Raw genomic sequence first — 19,496 nt, forward strand, 5'->3', positions numbered from 1 at the left:
AACCTAACATTAACTAAAATAACTATGTCAGTAATTCATGTTCTTAATATAATATACTAATATTAATTCTAGTAACTCAAATGGAATTTTTTTTTTGAGTTGGGGGTGGCGACTTAAAGACTTATCAGGGTAAAGTGCCTAGCCATTACGACTATATAGGACTGGGAAGGCTCTAGATAGGGAATTGGGATGGGACAGTGGGAAGAAATTGTGCTCAACCACTTGGACGGTCGGGTATTGAACGCCGACCTGCATGTAGCGAGACCGTCGATCTACCCTCCAGTGCAAATGTTTAGGCTTGAGGGGCGGGGCAGAAATAAAGAAAATCACTCCTCCTCAAACACAAACTCCTTATCAAAAACAGCCCGAAGCCGACGGAGAACCCTCTACAGCAGTCAAGCGTTGTATACATGTACACTTGCCCCCACGAAGGATGTAACCTTCAATGTAAGTACATAGGTATGACGTCGACCAAGCTGACGAGGCGTTTGACATGCCATCTTCAATCTGGTGCCCCTAGGAATCACATGAGACAAGCCCATGACATTACTCTAACAAGAGAAATGTTGAACAAGAATACTTGCATAATAGACAAAACCCAAGATTCAAGAAGATTACAAACTCTTGAGGCAATTCACATAAGAATAGAGCGACCTACCATGAACACCCAAATCACGGAACTATTTACTCTACCCACCATGAGAGTAAGGACAAGACAAGAACATATCGATGCCAACACAGAAGACAATGTCCAACATAACAGGCCAATTACACTGGATTAATCTTTGTGTTTAGATAGGAGATGCCTCGTATGGGCCAATAAGCCTTCTGCAGCCCCTATGTTTATCCCTTATGTATCCCCCCATGTTTTCACCTTCATTGTATTATCACCTGACCTAATGCGGGTATAAAATCAACTAGTATTGTAAGATCTGTTCACTTGAGAATGAACCATGGAGGTTCGAAACGTCGTGCAAATTATACAAATAAGTGTAATACACTCTATAGTAAATCACTTCTTTTCTTCACCTTAAAAGTACGAAAATGAGTTTTGGAGAACTCCTATTTCAATTAAGCCCTGATGCTAAGAAAATAGTTAGAGGGATAGAAGCCCTAAACCAGAAAATAATAAATACAGAATATGCGGTCATATTCAATGAAACATATATATATATATATATATATATATATATATATATATATATATATATATATATATATATATATATATATATATATATATATATATATATATGTCGTACCTAGTAGCCAGAACGCACTTCTCAGCCTACTATGCAAGGCCCGATTTGCTTAATAAGCCAAGTTTTCATGAATTAATGTTTTTTCGACAACCTAACCTACCTAACCTAACCTAACCTAACTTTTTCGGCTACCCAACCTAACCTAACCTATAAAGATAGGTTAGGTTAGGTTAGGTAGGGTTGGTTAGGTTCGGTCATATATCTACGTTAATTTTAACTCCAATAAAATAAAATTGACTTCATACATAATGAAATGGGTAGCTTTATCATTTCATAAGAAAAAAATTAGAGAAAATATATTAATTCAGGAAAACTTGGCTTATTAGGCAAATCGGGCCTTGCATAGTAGGCTGACAAGTGCGTTCTGGCTACTAGGTACGACATATATATATATATATTGTGACGGTAACGCGTTGGTGTTCGGCTGTTTAAGGCTAGGGGTATGGCCTCGTCACATAGTTATAAAAAAAAATAGAAAAACTGGAACTTCGTCTGTGGTAAGGTAAGGAGAAGACACACAAAACACAAGTAAACTTTAACAATGAAATTTTAATTACGTTAAATAAATCAAAACATGAAAATAATGCACAAACAAATATGTATAATAAAATCAATGAATCAAAATAATAAGAATACTTAAATGACACAATGAAAGTTACGTTAAGGCAAAATAATAAGAAGTGCAACACAAAAGTTAAGTGGGAGGTGCTGGAATATTGGCTTAAAGCCACCACCTCTCTCAGTACACGCTAACGTCTAGCTGGGAGGAGTGCTGGCTACGAAAGCACGGAACATTCTCAGGACTGATGTTGGGGCGACCCCAGACATCAGGTAGTATTGGGGGGCGAGTGCAGGTGCAGCCAGACCGGCGACCAATCAGCGGAGCCGTAGCGATCAACGGGTAGTTTGGTGGTTGGAGTTCGAACAGGTGGCTGGATGCATACGTTTCTGCTCACCCTGGCAAGCCTTGCTGGTGCTGGTGTTGTTGTCGTTGTTGGACATTTCTTCCATAGTCTTTTTATATAATTGTGAAGACGTAATTTTGGAGGGAAGAGCAGGCTCAATCTCTTGAAGGAGATTATCGTCACAACTCTCCCCCGAAGCCTGCGGTTCTGGAAGAAGTACGTCGTTATGTGGTGGAGTAATGGATGGAGTCGCTTCTACTTCATAAACTCTGGAGAGGGCATCGGCTATGGTGTTGTCAGACTCTTGGTATAGCGTGTCTCCAGGTTGAATTTCTGCAGGTAGCAAGCCCATAGTAGAAGACGTTGAGATGAGAAGTGGGCGTGCTGCAGGAGGTGTAGGGTGGTGTGGTCCGTATTGATGGTGGACCGAGCACTTTTCAGGTGTGGAGTGAAGTGCTGAAGCTTCAGGATGAGGAAGAGTAGCTCCTTGCCAATTGTTCCGTAGATCCTTGTAGCAGTAGTCGCTGACAGGTGTATTCTTCTCGCCTCGTTGCTGCATCACGACACCACCCACGTCGGTACCATTGGCGTCGACATGGAGGATGAAGGGCTTATCTGACGAGGTGAGAGTGGAATTAGAAGAGGGCATAGGAGCACGATTATTATCCTGAAAGCATTTGGGAAGATCATTAAGGATTTTGGAATTAGAAAGCGCCGACTCCTTGTCAGTGCTTTCGGGAGGAGAAGCTGGGAAGGTCTCACTGTGGATGTAGGGTTCTGTGAATGTGGAATAATTAGTCAAGACAGTGGGAGGAGTACCATTATATTGCTTCAGGAGGTTGACGTGGCACAGCTGGGTCTTCCGCCGCCTATCAGGAGTCTCTATCACATAATTATTATTATTCCTGCACTCTTTGACGCAGTAGGGTCCTGAAAATCTGTTTTGTAAAGGTGAACCTGGGATAGGGAAATAAGCAAGGACGAAGTCTCCCGGCTTGAATTTTCTTATTTTGCTGGTCTGGTCGTAATGAGTCTTCATTCTCACCTGGGCTTTCAATAGATTATCATGAGCAAAGCGGTGGACTCTCTCTAGAATATGTTGAAGGTTTTGAAGAAACTGGGGCACATTCTGATGCTCACTGAAGGTGGCATCTCTGAGAGAGTCTTTGAAAGCCTTAAGGGGAGTACGGCACTTACGGCCGTAGAGCATCTCATAAGGAGATACTCCTAGGGACTCATTGGGGAGACTTCTGAAAATACACATTATTAGGTCAATCTGCTTATCCCAATCCTTTGAGGTTTCACTACAAAACTTTTTCAAGAGTGCTTTGATGGTCTGATGACTACGTTCAAGAGAACCCTGTGAAGCAGGATGATAGGGGCTGGACAATACCTGTTTGATGTTGAACTCCTCCAGTGTCCTTTTGAAGAGATCACTGGTGAAGTTGGTGCCACAGTCACTTTGAATCTCCCTGGGAAATCCGTATTGAGTGAAGATCTTCAGTAGATGTTTGATAACCGTAGCAGCCGTGATGTTCTTCACTGGAACTGCTATGGGAAATCTGGTGGTAGGACACAGGATGGTTAGGATGTAGGCGTTACCTGAACTGGTCCGAGGTAAAGGACCAACACAGTCTATTATGAGTCTGTGGAAAGGTTCCGCAGGCACCTGTATGGGAATCAGTGGTGCTCTGGGAATGGAGACGTTCGGTTTGCCTGCCATCTGACATGTATGACACTGTTTTACGTACTGTTTGACGTTATTTACCATACCTGGCCAGTAGTAGTCTTGGCGAATCCCATGGTAAGTCTTGTTGAAGCCGTAGTGGGAGAATGCTCCATGGGCCAGGTGTAGAATAGTGGGCCGCAGGCTGGTGGGAATCACAAGTTGTTCGGTGTTGGCCCAATCGTCCTCCTCCTTCAGTTTACTGGGTCTATATCTGCGGTAGAGCAAGTCGTTCTCTAGGAAGAACCCAGGAATACTGTCGGGTTGAGTCTCAGCCTGGAAAAACAATGGTGTTAAAGTAAGATCTTCCCTCTGCAACTTACGGAACTCCAACTTGGTCAGATGCGGGGGTAGTTTCTGAGGGTCTTGAGGGACAGCGGTAGCAGTAGAGTCAGCTGGCTGTGGACGTGCGGCTTGTGCACGGGTGGTCACGAGAACCGGAGGAGAAACTTCATCACTCTCTTGAACCTCTGCTGGAACATACTCAAGAATAGGGTTACTTGGCACAGAGTTACACACCTGGGGTTTGTCCATGACGATCAGGTTGGTTGGTTGCAGGTCTTCTGCCAAGTCGTTGCCTAGGAGAAGTTGCACTCCAGGCATGGGAAAAGGCTTTTCCCTGACGGCGACTTGGACTTCCCCGTTCACGTAGGGACAATCCAGGTGGACTCTGGCGAGAGGGTATGGAGTGGTAGCAGTGAGGTCAGTGATGAAGACTGTTTCCCCGGTGTAGACTATGTTGGGCACAGCCGACTTCAAGATGATCGATTGTAGAGCCGCTGTGTCCCTCAAGATCTTCAATTTGAAACGTCCCTCCGGATTTGAACCGTTGGCAGAGACAGTTCCAGTATACAGGTGGTTACTGAAAAGAGAAAGATCATTAACATCAACACCAACATTCATCACAGGCTTACCGGACTTAGGAGGAGTTGGTTTGGGTCGTTGTTGGTCAGTGGTTCCCTTGTATTGAGACTTACCACACTTGTCTATGGTATGTCCATAGAGTCTACAATACTTGCAGTACAGTTGTGAACCAGCTTGATCGGGGCTCACCTTCTCGTAACTGTACCACGACTTCTTACTGGAGGATGGTTCAGGTGTCAGCCGGTGGATGAGGCTGTAAGTGTCAGCCGACTTAGCACACTTCAGGTAGTCGGTTTCTTCTTTATCTGCTAAGTAGAGGCGGACAGGAGGCGGCACACGTCTCAAGAATTCTTCAACAAGCATCAGGTTGACGAGTTCTGTAAAAGTAGAGACATGTGCTGCTTCCAGCCATTTCATGAAATACCTCCGTTTCGTGTTAGCAAACTCGAGGAAGGTAGTGGTACTTGCCTTCAGGTGGTCACGGAATTTCCTTCTATAACTTTCAGTAGAGAGGAGGTAGGCGTCCAACACTGCTTGTTTCAGAGTGTAGTAGTCATTCTCAGACGCCAAAGTACTGAGTGTGACTGCAGCTCTACCTGTAAGATGGACTCTGAGAAGTGTGGCCCATTGGTCGACAGGCCAACTGAGTTGATTAGCAAGGGTTTCAAAGGTGGTAAAGAACACATCAACTTCTGCTTCTACAAAGGATGGCATTAACTTACTTGCATGTGATATATTAAAACTGACGGGAAGATTGGCAGTAGCTTGTTGGCGTTGAGTGAAGTGGGAAGTTTCCAAGGCGATTTCACGTTGACGACACTCTAGAGCCAGAGTCGCTTGTTGCTTGTCATGTTCGCGTTGCATCTCCAACTCGCGTCGTTTGGTTTCAAGCTGTACTCGTTCCCGCTCCTGGAGTAGTGCAACCTCACGTTCTTGGAGGGCGAGTCCTCGTTCGTGTTCTTCTCTCCTCAAAGCAGCTTCACGTTCTCTGAGGGTGATTTCTCGTTCTTGTTCTTCCCTCCTCAAAGCAGCTTCGCGTTCTTGTTCTTCTCTTCGTATGGCAGCAGCTCGTTCTTGTTGTTCGAGGGCTTCCCTTTGCTGTTCGCGGGCTTCCTTTTGCTGCTCACGTTCAATCTTAGCCAGCTCTAGTTTAAGTTTCATCGTTGCCAAGTCAGTTTTATCTGCAATATAGTAAGTTTCATGAGTTTCAGAGTCTATCTTACCTTGCTCTAAATAGTAATCCAGCAACAGGTTGTGTAGGTCATTTTTGTTGGCTTGATAGGGAACTTCTAGTTGATACTCATGTGCAAGAGTTTGTAGTTCAGTCCTCTTGGCACGACTTAAAGTCCCTATTTCACCTGCTGGATTTGCACGGAAAGTTTGGAGACGAAACATGGTGAAATTAGCAAATAAAGGTACACGAATGTTCAATAATGAAATGTCAGAAACAGGACAACGTGGCAACTGGTACCTATCCTGTGTGATCTTTAACAATTAACGTTAAGTGAAAGATATTAAATGATTAAATGAAATCAAGGGCGCAGGAAATCTTGTACCCGGTACTCGTGTAAGAGAATAAGGGCAAGAAAATCCTACTAACAAATGAAACAAAGTTTCGAAAACAAATGAAACAGTTAAATGCTTCAAAAGTAAAATTGGTAGTCCAAGGATGTAGGCATACCTTGCCAAGTCTCTAAAGGACATAAAGCAAGTTTTTCCCACTGAATTTAATATGATACTTACAGAATTAGCGAACTTTTGTGCTCTGAAAAAATAAGCTAATTCCCTACCGTTGTATGTATCATCATCTCTGACTGACGTGTAGGGGTGCGAGGTGTCAACTGGTGACGAGAACTGCTGCTGAGGTCCCAATTCAGCAACTAAAGTTCGAGCTAGAGGAACTATGGCCCTCTTTGTCCTCCTACAGTCAGATTGCAGAAGATTGGGTACTCTTGACCCGGGGCAGACCACAGTACCAGGGTACCAATATGATGATCTGTCAGAATGAGAAATATTCAAGGGACATAGATGGTAAATACGAGTAATAACAAGGAGGGAGAGATGACCAATTAAGAGTATGACTGCGGCCTACAGTCACCACGTAATCCAAAGTTGTCTCACCTTCACTATATGTTACTCTCGTAATGCACAATACACCGCACCTTATAAAAAATGAAATTGAATGAAAAATAGTAAAGCTACGTTAACAGAGTTAAATACGCTTACCATAAATTACCACTTGGCACCAGTACCTGAGTGAGGCTCTCCCGGACAGGCCCCCATATAACTTGTGACGGTAACGCGTTGGTGTTCGGCTGTTTAAGGCTAGGGGTATGGCCTCGTCACATAGTTATAAAAAAAAATAGAAAAACTGGAACTTCGTCTGTGGTAAGGTAAGGAGAAGACACACAAAACACAAGTAAACTTTAACAATGAAATTTTAATTACGTTAAATAAATCAAAACATGAAAATAATGCACAAACAAATATGTATAATAAAATCAATGAATCAAAATAATAAGAATACTTAAATGACACAATGAAAGTTACGTTAAGGCAAAATAATAAGAAGTGCAACACAAAAGTTAAGTGGGAGGTGCTGGAATATTGGCTTAAAGCCACCACCTCTCTCAGTACACGCTAACGTCTAGCTGGGAGGAGTGCTGGCTACGAAAGCACGGAACATTCTCAGGACTGATGTTGGGGCGACCCCAGACATCAGGTAGTATTGGGGGGCGAGTGCAGGTGCAGCCAGACCGGCGACCAATCAGCGGAGCCGTAGCGATCAACGGGTAGTTTGGTGGTTGGAGTTCGAACAGGTGGCTGGATGCATACGTTTCTGCTCACCCTGGCAAGCCTTGCTGGTGCTGGTGTTGTTGTCGTTGTTGGACATTTCTTCCATAGTCTTTTTATATAATTGTGAAGACGTAATTTTGGAGGGAAGAGCAGGCTCAATCTCTTGAAGGAGATTATCGTCACAATATATATATATATATATATATATATATATATATATATATATATATATATATAATATATATATATATATATATATATATATATATATATATATATATATATATATATATATATATATATATATATATATATATATATATAGCCAGAACGCACTTCTCAGCCTACTATTCAGGGCCCGATTTGCCTAATAAGCCAAGTTTTCATGAATTAATGTTTTTTCGTCTACCTAACCTACCTAACCTAACCTAACCTAGCTTTTTTTGGCTACCTAACCTAACCTTACCTATAAATATAGGTTAGGTTAGGTTAGGTAGGGTTGGTTAGGTTCGGTCATATATCTACGTTAATTTTAACTCCAATAAAAAAAAATTGACCTCATACATAGAGAAAAGGGTTGCTTTATCATTTCACAAGAAAAAAATTATAGTAAATATATTAATTCAGGAAAACTTGGCTTATTAGGCAAATCGGGCCTTGAATAGTAGGCTGAGAAGTGAGTTCTGGCTACTAGGTACGACATATATATATATATATATATATATATATATATATATATATATATATATATATATATATATATATATATATATATATATATATATATATATATATATATATATATATATATATATATATATATATATATATATATATATATATGCAATTGACGATCACAAAACACTGATCATTTTATGCGGAAAATCCACAGAGAAATATGAAATAAGGTGAACGTTTCGGCTTTGTTAAAGCCTTTGTCAACACCAGACTGACTAAGGAGAAGGGAGAAGGGGGAGGATATATAGGCCGACACCTGACCAACCCATCCCTAGGGTTGGTCAGGTGTAATTAACCAAAAACAGGTATAGCTTAGAATGGTCAAAGAGGATTAAGCGGTCAGAGAATAAGGATGAAAGATTAAAGAAAAGCCTCATGAACACACAATATATGAATATACAATTATAATGAGACATTGTAAGCCTCTCTATCAGAGTTGTTTCTTAAATTGTTGTGCAATATTATAACTTAAAAATGGATCAAGTTTGTACATTCCAGTACTAACATTAAGAAGATTTGGACACTGACTGATTAGAGCAGACTCAATTAAATTCCGTTCCACGAAATCCTCACAATTGGTAATGCTTTTTGCCCCATTCCAGTTAATATTGTGATCGCATAAACTCGTATGTAGATACAATGCATTAGACGTTTGGGCAGTTCTAATACTATAAGCATGTTGTGACAACCGCAATTGTAAGGACTTTCCTGTTTGTCCAAGGTACACAGAATCACAATCATTGCAGGGAATCGAATACACACAACCTGCTGTATCAGGGGAGTTTTTTATTAAAATGGATTTGATCGTACTATTAGTGAACACCAAATTTATATTAAGTTTCTTAAAAATCAGAGACAATTTTTCAAGTCCACTCGCATAAGGTACCACCAATGAGTTAATAATTTTTGGTTTCGCCTTAGGGACGTGATTATAAAACGTACGCTTGGCTTGTACAAACGAGAAATCCAAAAACCTCTTAGGATATTGTAAACTCTTCCCAATTTCATATATTTTAGCAATCTCTTCATCAAAAAACTCAGGGTTGCAAATCCTCAAAGCTCGTAGAAACATTCCTGAAAATACTGCCTGTTTAACTTTACTATGATGATTCGAATAAAGTTGGTCAGGTGTCGGCCTATATATCCTCCCCTTTCTCCCTTCTCCTTAGTCAGTCTGGTGTTCACAAAGGCTTTAACAAAGCCGAAACGTTCACCTCATTTCATATTTCTCTGTGGATTTTCCGCATATATATATATATATATATATGTCGTACCTAATAGCCAGAACGCACTTCTCAGCCTACTATGCAAGGCCCGATTTGCCTAATAAGCCAAGTTTTCATGAATTAATTGTTTTTCGTCTACCTAACCTACCTAACCTAACCTAACCTAACTTTTTCGGCTACCTAACCTATAAAGATAGGTTAGGTTAGGTTAGGTAGGGTTGGTTAGGTTCGGTCATATATCTACGTTAATTTTAACTCCAATAAAAATAATTGACCTCATACATAATGAAATGGGTAGCTCTATCATTTCATAAGAAAAAAATTAGAGAAAATATAATAATTCAGGAAAACTTGGCCTATTAGGCAAATCGGGCCTTGCATAGTAGGCTGAGAAGTGCGTTCTGGCTACTAGGTACGACATATATATATATATATATATATATATATATATATATATATATATATATATATATATGTCGTACCTAGTAGCCAGAACGCACTTCTCAGCCTACTATGCAAGGCCCGATTTGCCTAATAAGCCAAGTTTTCATGAATTAATGATTTTTCGATTACCTAACCTACCTAACCTAACTTTTTCGGCCACCTAACCTAACCTATAAAGATAGGTTAGGTTAGCCACCTAACCTAACCTATAAAGATAGGTTAGGTTAGGTTAGGTAGGGTTGGTTAGGTTCGGTCATATATCTACGTTAATTTTAACTCCAATAAAATAAAATTGACCTCTTACATAATGAAATGGGTAGCTTTATCATTTCATAAGAAAAAAATTAGAGAAAATATATTAATTCAGGAAAACTTGGCTTATTAGGCAAATCGGGCCTTGCATATTAGGCTGAGAAGTGCGTTCTGGCTACTAGGTACGACATATATATATATGCGAACAAGCCTGAATGGTCCCCAGGACTATATGCGACTGAAAACTCACACCCCAGAAGTGACTCGAACCCATACTCCCAGGAGCAACGCAACTGGTAACTACAAGGCGCCTTAATCCGCTTGACCATCACGACCGGACAAAAGGAAGTGATAGCCGAAGCTATATGAACCACTTCCCCGCTGGCAAAGCATGAGGTGATGGGTTCGAGTCACTTCTGGGGTGTGAGTTTTCAGTCATATATATAGATATATATATATATATATATATATATATATATATATATATATATATATATATATATATATATATATATATATATATATATATATATATATATATATATATATATATATATATATTACATTTTCAAAGACTTTAGTTTACACACACACACACAACTTTAACTGAATAGAGCTTAAACATCTTCGAGTTTTTTATACCTACATTTGGATGAGGTGACATGTTACAATAGTTTTGGATGAGGTGAAAATAAACTTTTTACACAAGACAGAACACGAAACAATGGGTATTAAAGGTAGGTAACTGCAGAAGACCTATTTTTATTGGCCCATATTTCTTGATGCTTCTATATTGGAGCGGAATCTTGAAGTGGGTAGAATATAGTTGTGCATTAATTGGCTGTTGATTGCTGGTGTTGACTTCTTGATGTGTAGTGCCTCACAGACGTCAAGCCGCCTGCTATCGCTGTATCTATCGATGATTTCTGTGTTGTTTGCTAAGATTTCTCTGGTGATAGTTTGGTTGTGGGAAGAGACTATATGTTCCTTAATGGAGCCCTGTTACTTATGCATCGTTAAACGCCTGGAAAGAGATGTTGTTGTCTTGCCTATATACGGAGTTTTTTGAGGCTTACAGTCCCCAAGAGGGCATTTGAAGGCATAGACGACGTTGGTCTCTTTTAAAGCGTTCTGCTTTGTGTCTGGAGAGTTTCTCATGAGTAGGCTGGCCTTTTTTTGGTTTTATAGTAAATTGTCAGTTGTATCTTCTGATTTTTGTCTGAAGGGATAACGTTTCTACTAACAATATCTTTCAGGACCCTTTCCTCCGTTTTATAAGCTGTGGAAAAGAAGTTTCTGTAAAATAGTCTAATAGGGGGTATAGGTGTTGTGTTAGTTGTCTCTTTAGAGGTTGCATGGCGTTTCACTTTCCTTCTTATGATGTCTTCCACGAAACCATTGGAGAAGCCGTTGTTGACTAGGACCTGCCTTACCCTACAGAGTTCTTCGTCGACTTGCTTCCATTCTGAGCTGTGGCTGAGAGCACGGTCGACATAAGCGTTAACAACACTCCTCTTGTACCTGTCTGGGCAGTCACTGTTGGCATTCAAGCACATTCCTATGTTTGTTTCCTTAGTGTAGACTGCAGTGTGGAAAACTCCGCTCCTTTCCATGACTGTTACATCTAGAAAGGGCAGCTTCCCATCCTTCTCCATCTCGTAAGTGAAACGCAACACAGAATTCTGCTCAAATGCCTCCTTCAGCTCCTGCAGATGTCTGACATCAGGTACCTGTGTAAAAATGTCGTCAACATACCTGCAGTATATGGCCGGTTTCAAGTTCATGTCGACTAAGACTTTTTGCTCGATGGTACCCATGTAGAAGTTTGCAAACAGAACACCTAGGGGAGAACCCATGACGACCCCATCTACTTGCTTATACATGTGTCCATCCGGGCTCAAGAAGGGTGCCTCTTTAGTACAAGCTTGGAGTAGTTTCCTTAGAATATTTTCTGGTATGTCAAGAGGAGTACAGGCCAGATCACGATACACTCTGTCGGCTATCATCCCGATTGTTTCATCCACAGGTACGTTGGTAAACAGTGATTCTACGTCCAACGAGGCTTTTATCCCTGTGGCCCGTCTTCCCCGCAGTAAGTCAACAAATTCCTTTGGAGACTTCAGGCTGGAGGCGCAAGGAACATAAGGAGTCAGCAAGCCGTTGAGTCATTTCGCCAGTCTGTACGTGGGTGTGGGTATCTGGCTGATGATTGGCCGAAGTGGGTTTCCAGGCTTGTGTGTCTTGACATTTCCATACGCATATCCAGGTTTATATTCCCCAATAATCTTTGGCAGGTGGAGTCCGGATTTCTTGGCGTTCACAGTTTCGATCAATTTGTTGACCTTTGCTTTCAATTCGGCTGTAGTGTCGTTCGTTACCCTTTGGAATTTAGTTTGGTCAGAGAGTATGAGGTTCATTTTCGCCAGATATTCGTCTTGTTTAAGAATGACGTATATTGGCGACTTGTCACCTCTCCTGACAACTATCTCCTTGTTCTCACGAAGGCTCTTAGCTGCCGCTTTGAGCTCGGGGGACAGTATGGTGTTTCTGTAGTTGCCTCGATTCTTTCCTCCTTCTGCAATAAGTTCTGCTTGTAAGGTATGTTTGGTGGTGACCTTCTTTTGTGTCTCGAGGTCGAATATGTCGTCCAACAGAATCTCCAACTCCACTTTCCTGGCCATCTCACTCGGTCTGGACATAACGTGACATATACATAACGTGATACATATATATATATATATATATATATTAGTATATTTTGGTAGCAGTCTTTCCTGTAGACATATATTAATAAATATGACCGAAAAAGTAAGATTAATAATTCTAACACGAATTTTCTCAATCTTTCGTAGATTTCTTTTCACTGATCGAGGTAATTCAAAAATCAATTCTCCAAAATTCATTTTTATTTCTAGTCTGACGCGACACTTGAGCACGTTTCGTAAAACTTATTACATTTTCAAAGACTTTACACATACACAACTGAATAGAAATTACGATTGATTGATTGATGAAGATTAAGCCACCCAAGAGGTGGCAAGGGCATGAATAGCCCGTAAGTGGCGGCCCAGTTGAGCCAATACCAGTATCAAGAGCTGATACTGGAGATCTATGGAGGTGCGACTGCACCCTGCGTGACGGGAGATGTCTCCCGTGATAGAACTTACATATCTCCGATTTGTTTATATCTACATTTGAGTGAGGTGGATGGGGTGAGGTGGTATTTAATAGGGTATTAATTTCATCAACACAAGACAGAACACGAAACAATGGGTATTGAAATGGAAGTGATTGTAGAAAGCCTATTTTTCCATATTTCTTGATGCTTCTATATTGGAGCGGAGTCTTGAGGTGGGTAGAATATAGTTGTGCATTAACTGGCTGTTGATTGCTGGTGTTGACTTCTTAATGTGCAGTGCCTCGCAAACGTCAAGCAGTCTGCTATCGCTGTATCTATCGATGATTTCTGTGTTGTTTACTAGGATTTCTCTGGCGATGGTTTGGTTGTGGGAAGAGATTATATGTTCCTTAATGGAGCCCTGTTGCTTATGCATCGTTAAACGCCTAGAAAGAGATGTTGTTGTCTTGCCTATATATATATATATATATATATATATATATATATATATATATATATATATATATATATATATATATATATATATATATATATATATATATATATATATATATATATATATATATATATATATATATATATATATATATATATATATATATATATATATATATATATATATATATATACTGGAGATACTGGTCCTCGGTTCGTGGGGAAAATGTGCATTGAAGTTCCTGAAGGAATTGGGGGACAAATTGATCAGCGCTACAAAAGACCAGAGAGCAAAAAGTTTCTTGTTCCAGCGCCTCAGTGTTGCGATTCAGAGGGGAAATGCCTGTTGCGTCTTGGGCACTAGTCCAACTTCAGAGGAATTCGAAGAAGTGTTTGACTTGCAACAATGATCGAACCCGTCTGTGACATTCATCAATGTTTCCCATTGTTGTGTTCTTCAAGAGATCCATAACCTTTAAGCACCTTTTTGCATTATTATTTTTGTATCAACCCATGTATATCTTGTAACCATCAAATGCATAATAAAGCACAAAAAATATTCAAGGAAGGGGGTGGTAGGAGAAAAGCACACAGAAACTGTATTGGAGGGGATCTAAACATTCCCTCTAATGCGTTATGCGTGGTTTCCTCCGAGGCTATGGGTCCCCCTTCTTCCAGCTAGAGGTGGTACTCCCTTCCTATATATATATATATATATATATATATATATATATATATATATATATATATATATATATATATATATATATATATATATATATATACATATATATATGTATATGTACTCCCTTTTTCTTTTATATATATATATATATATATATATATATATATATATATATATATATATATATATATATATATATATTTATATATATATGTATATATATATGTATATATATATATATGTATATATATATATATATATATATATATATATATATATATATATATATATATATATAAAAGAAAAAGGGAGTACATATACATATGTATATATATATATGTATATATATATATATATATATATATATATATATATATATATATATATATATATATATATATATATATAAAAGAAAAAGGGAGTACATATACATATATATATGTATATATATATATGTATATATATATATATATATATATATATATATATATATATATATATATATATATATATATATATATATATATATATATAAAAAAGAAAAAGGGAGTACCACCTCTAGCTGGAAGAAGGGGGACCCATAGCCTCGGAGGAAACCACGCATAACGCATTAGAGGGAATGTTTAGATCCCCTCCAATACAGTTTCTGTGTGCTTTTCTCCTACCACCCCCTTCCTTGAATATTTTTTGTGCTTTATTATGCATTTGATGGTTACAAGATATACATGGGTTGATACAAAAATAATAATGCAAAAAGGTGCTTAAAGGTTATGGATCTCTTGAAGAACACAACAATGGGAAACATTGATGAATGTCACAGACGGGTTCGATCATTGTTGCAAGTCAAACACTTCTTCGAATTCCTCTGAAGTTGGACTAGTGCCCAAGACGCAACAGGCATTTCCCCTCTGAATCGCAACACTGAGGCGCTGGAACAAGAAACTTTTTGCTCTCTGGTCTTTTGTAGCGCTGATCAATTTGTCCCCCAATTCCTTCAGGAACTTCAATGCACATTTTCCCCACGAACCGAGGGTCTCCGAGCCGATCGGAACAAAGCTGTAGCAGTGTGCTAGACCTCTGTATTTAATAATTTTCTGCGATTCCCTGAAAGAAGCAGCACCACCGCTTTCACGTGTGCTGTAGTGGAGGTAGGTACTGGCCAGTGTGGCAGCGCACGTGTAGTCCCATACCACTTGCTTACCATCCTTCCAAGGTAGCAAGGTGACCCCATCAGGGCGCTTCTGAGGGTCGTTAGGTCTGGATAAGTGTGGTTCTCTTTGTGCCGGGCAGCGGGCTGTGGTGAGGCTCCTCTTGATGATGTCGTTGACTTCTTCATGTCTTGCAATTTTACCCTGTGATTTACGACATACCAGACCATGACGACCATATTGGTCTGCCATCGCAGTTCCGCAGATGCACCTATGTTCGGTGAGGATGGGGGCGGCAAGGCGAAGGGCAACTCCAATGCGGAGAGCGTCATGACTGAGGCGAGTTCCCAGGGCTGCATTGGGCACAGCAAATAAAAAATCCCCGGCGTGGGGTGCTGTTACCGCTAGGAGGCGGGCTTTGTTTTCAGCATCAGCGTTGTCAATCATTGCTGTGACAGTCTTTTCCATTATGGGGCTATCCCAGTGGGCCTGCTTGTGGTCTTTTGGGACTTGTGGTCGGGGTTGAGGGTGTGCAATGGTGTCCCATTGTCTGGCTGCTTCGATGAACGTTTGATTATGAGTTCCCGCTGTCTCTCTCATACGCTCTGGTAGGATCTGCCCTACCAATTCGTTGGCTGCTGTACATGAGGATAAGAATGCTGGAAGTGCTACCTCAGTTGCCTTTCGTATGCCTATCCCTCCAAATCTCACTGGTAGTGTTGCTTGGTCCCACTGACTGTCATCTAAATCTAGGTTGAGCGCCTTCCTGAATATTGACCTGAGGAGCTCATCATATTGATTTAGAAGTGGGTTGCCAAAAGTTGGTGCACACCTTAAGAAGTATGTTAGCCTGGGCAGGGTAAGGCACTTTGTGAGAAGGTAGAGGGCATCGTGGGAGTCCAAGTCCCCAATTCTCTCTTCCATCCTCTTTAGGTCTCTAAACTTTTCGTCAAGGACTGCAGCAATGGCATTGTGGCGCAGAGGTGCTCCGAGTAGTGTGCTGTCGGTAGGTTTAACGACTGAGGCTTCTGGCAGAACTGATTTCACTGCTCTAATGATTACTTCACTAGATGCAATAATTTCGCACTTGGAGGGGCTAAGAACGAGACCCATGGACTCCCCCCGTGTCTTCACCAGCTGTAAGTCTTCTAGCAGGGAATCTTGTGTGCCTGCCAGAGTGCCATCATCCAGGAACCAGATGTTGAGCTCGCTGGACAGTCTGGTTGTAATTTCTCGAACCGCTATGCAAAAGAGGAACGGTGCAAGTGGGTCACCCTGTTGAATTCCCTCTGCTGAGGTGACTTCATGTTTGCCAAACAGGAGGGTTGAGTCTTTGCTGTAGCCTGCTGACACAAACGGGAGAATGCTTGGGCAATGTTCCTGGACTGCAGTGAGGATTGCTTCCCTTTTGACCGAGTTGAAAGCGTTTTTAAAATCTAATTTTACTACTGCCTGGTCTTCAGTAAGAGAGCTAATGTAGGCTCGTGCAGCATGAGCAGCTGCTTCACAGCCTTGGGGGACTCCAAACCCCAGCTGGTTGGGTTGCAGCATGGTGGCTGCTTCCGTTCGGATACTTCTGACAGCAGCCCTTGCAACTAGGCGGCGAAGGGTATTACCAACGGCAATGGGTCTGATTCCTCCCCCCTTCTTTTTGAGGGCACATAGGGATGCACCAAAGAAGAATGGTTTGATTTCATCAGGGATTAACCCGGCGAGGCAGTTGTTGACAAACGTTGTGATTTCTGTCAGGAGCGCTTCTGCAGCTGGGCCAAGAACAGGGTTCACCATTTCCTTCACATGTTGAGGTCTTACCCCTGTGTAGCCTCCTGAGGAGCCCGGGGGAAATGAAACGATAGCTTTATATATATATATATATATATATATATATATATATATATATATATATATATATATATATATATATATATATATATATATATATATATATATATATATATATATATATATATATATATATATATAATATATATATATATATATATATATATATATATATATATATATATATATATATATATACGTGATACATAATATTCCCAAGGTTCCCAAGACTCCCTCCTGGAGGACATCAGAAAAATCCAGGAGCAAGGTGCAGTTTTAGGCCTCACCCTGAACCCTTCTAAATGTGAAATAATATGTTCCAACCAGGGCATCGTAGAGAGAATAGAGGGTCTTCTGCCAAATATCCATAAAACTAAACCTGAAGACAGCACACTCCTAGGAGCTCCCCTGGGGTTGAAAGCCATCGATGAGGTCCTTGATAAGAAAATCGCCGACCTTAAGAGGATGGATGGGAGGATTGAGGATATTGATGCTCATGATGCACTCTACCTCATCACCAGATGTCTGTCCCTCCCCAGGTTAACCTACTTTCTGAGGTGTTCACCATCTTACAGTAGCCAAAAACTAAGTGAGTATGACCGGTTACTGAAATCAATGCTAGAAAAAGCCCTTAACCTCTCTCTCGATGACCTACAGTGGAAACAAGCCTCTCTTCCCGTAAGATTTGGGGGCCTCGGAGTTCGAACAGCAACGCAAATCGCTGTTCCAGCCTTCCTGTCCACCTTATCAGCATCCGACGACCTTGTGAAGGAAATTCTACCTGCCCACTTACATCAGCTGGCAGGTGTACATGATCCCAATTTTACACGCTATGCCACAGAGTGGGCCTCTCGTGCAGGCCAATCACCTCAACCACCATCCCCAAAAGCCCACAAGCAATCCAGCTGGGATGGTCCCATTGTAGACCAAGTTGCTGCAGAGTGCCTGGGTGCTGCAACAACACAACACGACATTGCTCGCCTCACAGCAGTAGCTGCACCACATGCAGGGGATTTCCTGTTAGCAACCCCAATGTCGGCAACTGGCACGCGTCTCACACCACACGCCCTCCGAATTGCTGTGGCCCTCCGCCTTGCTGCCCCAATCCACACCAGATATAGGTGTATTTGCGGCGAGGTGGTGGCTGACAGGTACGGCCACCATGGCCTACTCTGCCAAAGCACAGGGGGATGGCACTCGAGGCACAGTGAAATTAACGACATCATGAAGAGGAGCCTCACCACAGCTGGATGCCCAGCTGAAAGAGAGCCCCGTTACCTAACGCCCCGTAACTCTGATGCTCTTATTGGTCGCCCGGATGGTATCACAGTGAACCCCTGGAAGAATGGCAAGCAGTTGGTATGGGACTACACGTGCGTATCAACCCTGGCTAACACCTACATTAACCTCAGTGTTGCACAACCAGGTGGCGCTGCCACCCACAGGGAAGCAGCCAAATCCCGTAAGTATAGAGAACTGGATCACCACTACAATTTTGTCCCCATTGCTTCTGAGACACTCGGCGCCTGGGGTAAAAGTGCTACCAGTTTTTTGAAGGAGCTGGGTTCTAGGCTCATTGAAACAACAAGGGACCCGAGAGCTGCAAGCTTTCTTTTCCAGCGCCTCAGTGTGGCGATACAGAGGGGAAATGCGCACTGCATCCAGGGTTCCTGCCCGCCATCTGAGGAGCTGGAGGAACTCGACAACCTATGACAACCATCTTTGTAACCCATATGTAACTCCATTTTTGTAACAAAGTTCAGATAAAGTAAATATATGTGTGTACATACAAAAGAATGGGGGTGGTAGGAGAAGATAATATTGGTGTTCGGTGAGAGACCACAGGGTCTCCTCTGAATACTTTTTGTTTTCTTCTCCGAGGCTATGGGTCCCCACATTGGCACCAGAGGTGATACCCTCACAAACAAAAAAAAACAAAAAAAAAAATATATATATATATATATATATATATATATATATATATATATATATATATATATATATATATATATATATATATATATATATATATAT

Source organism: Procambarus clarkii, chromosome 8 (genome assembly GCF_040958095.1).
Source record: "Procambarus clarkii isolate CNS0578487 chromosome 8, FALCON_Pclarkii_2.0, whole genome shotgun sequence".
In the NCBI taxonomy this organism is placed as follows: domain Eukaryota; kingdom Metazoa; phylum Arthropoda; class Malacostraca; order Decapoda; family Cambaridae; genus Procambarus; species Procambarus clarkii.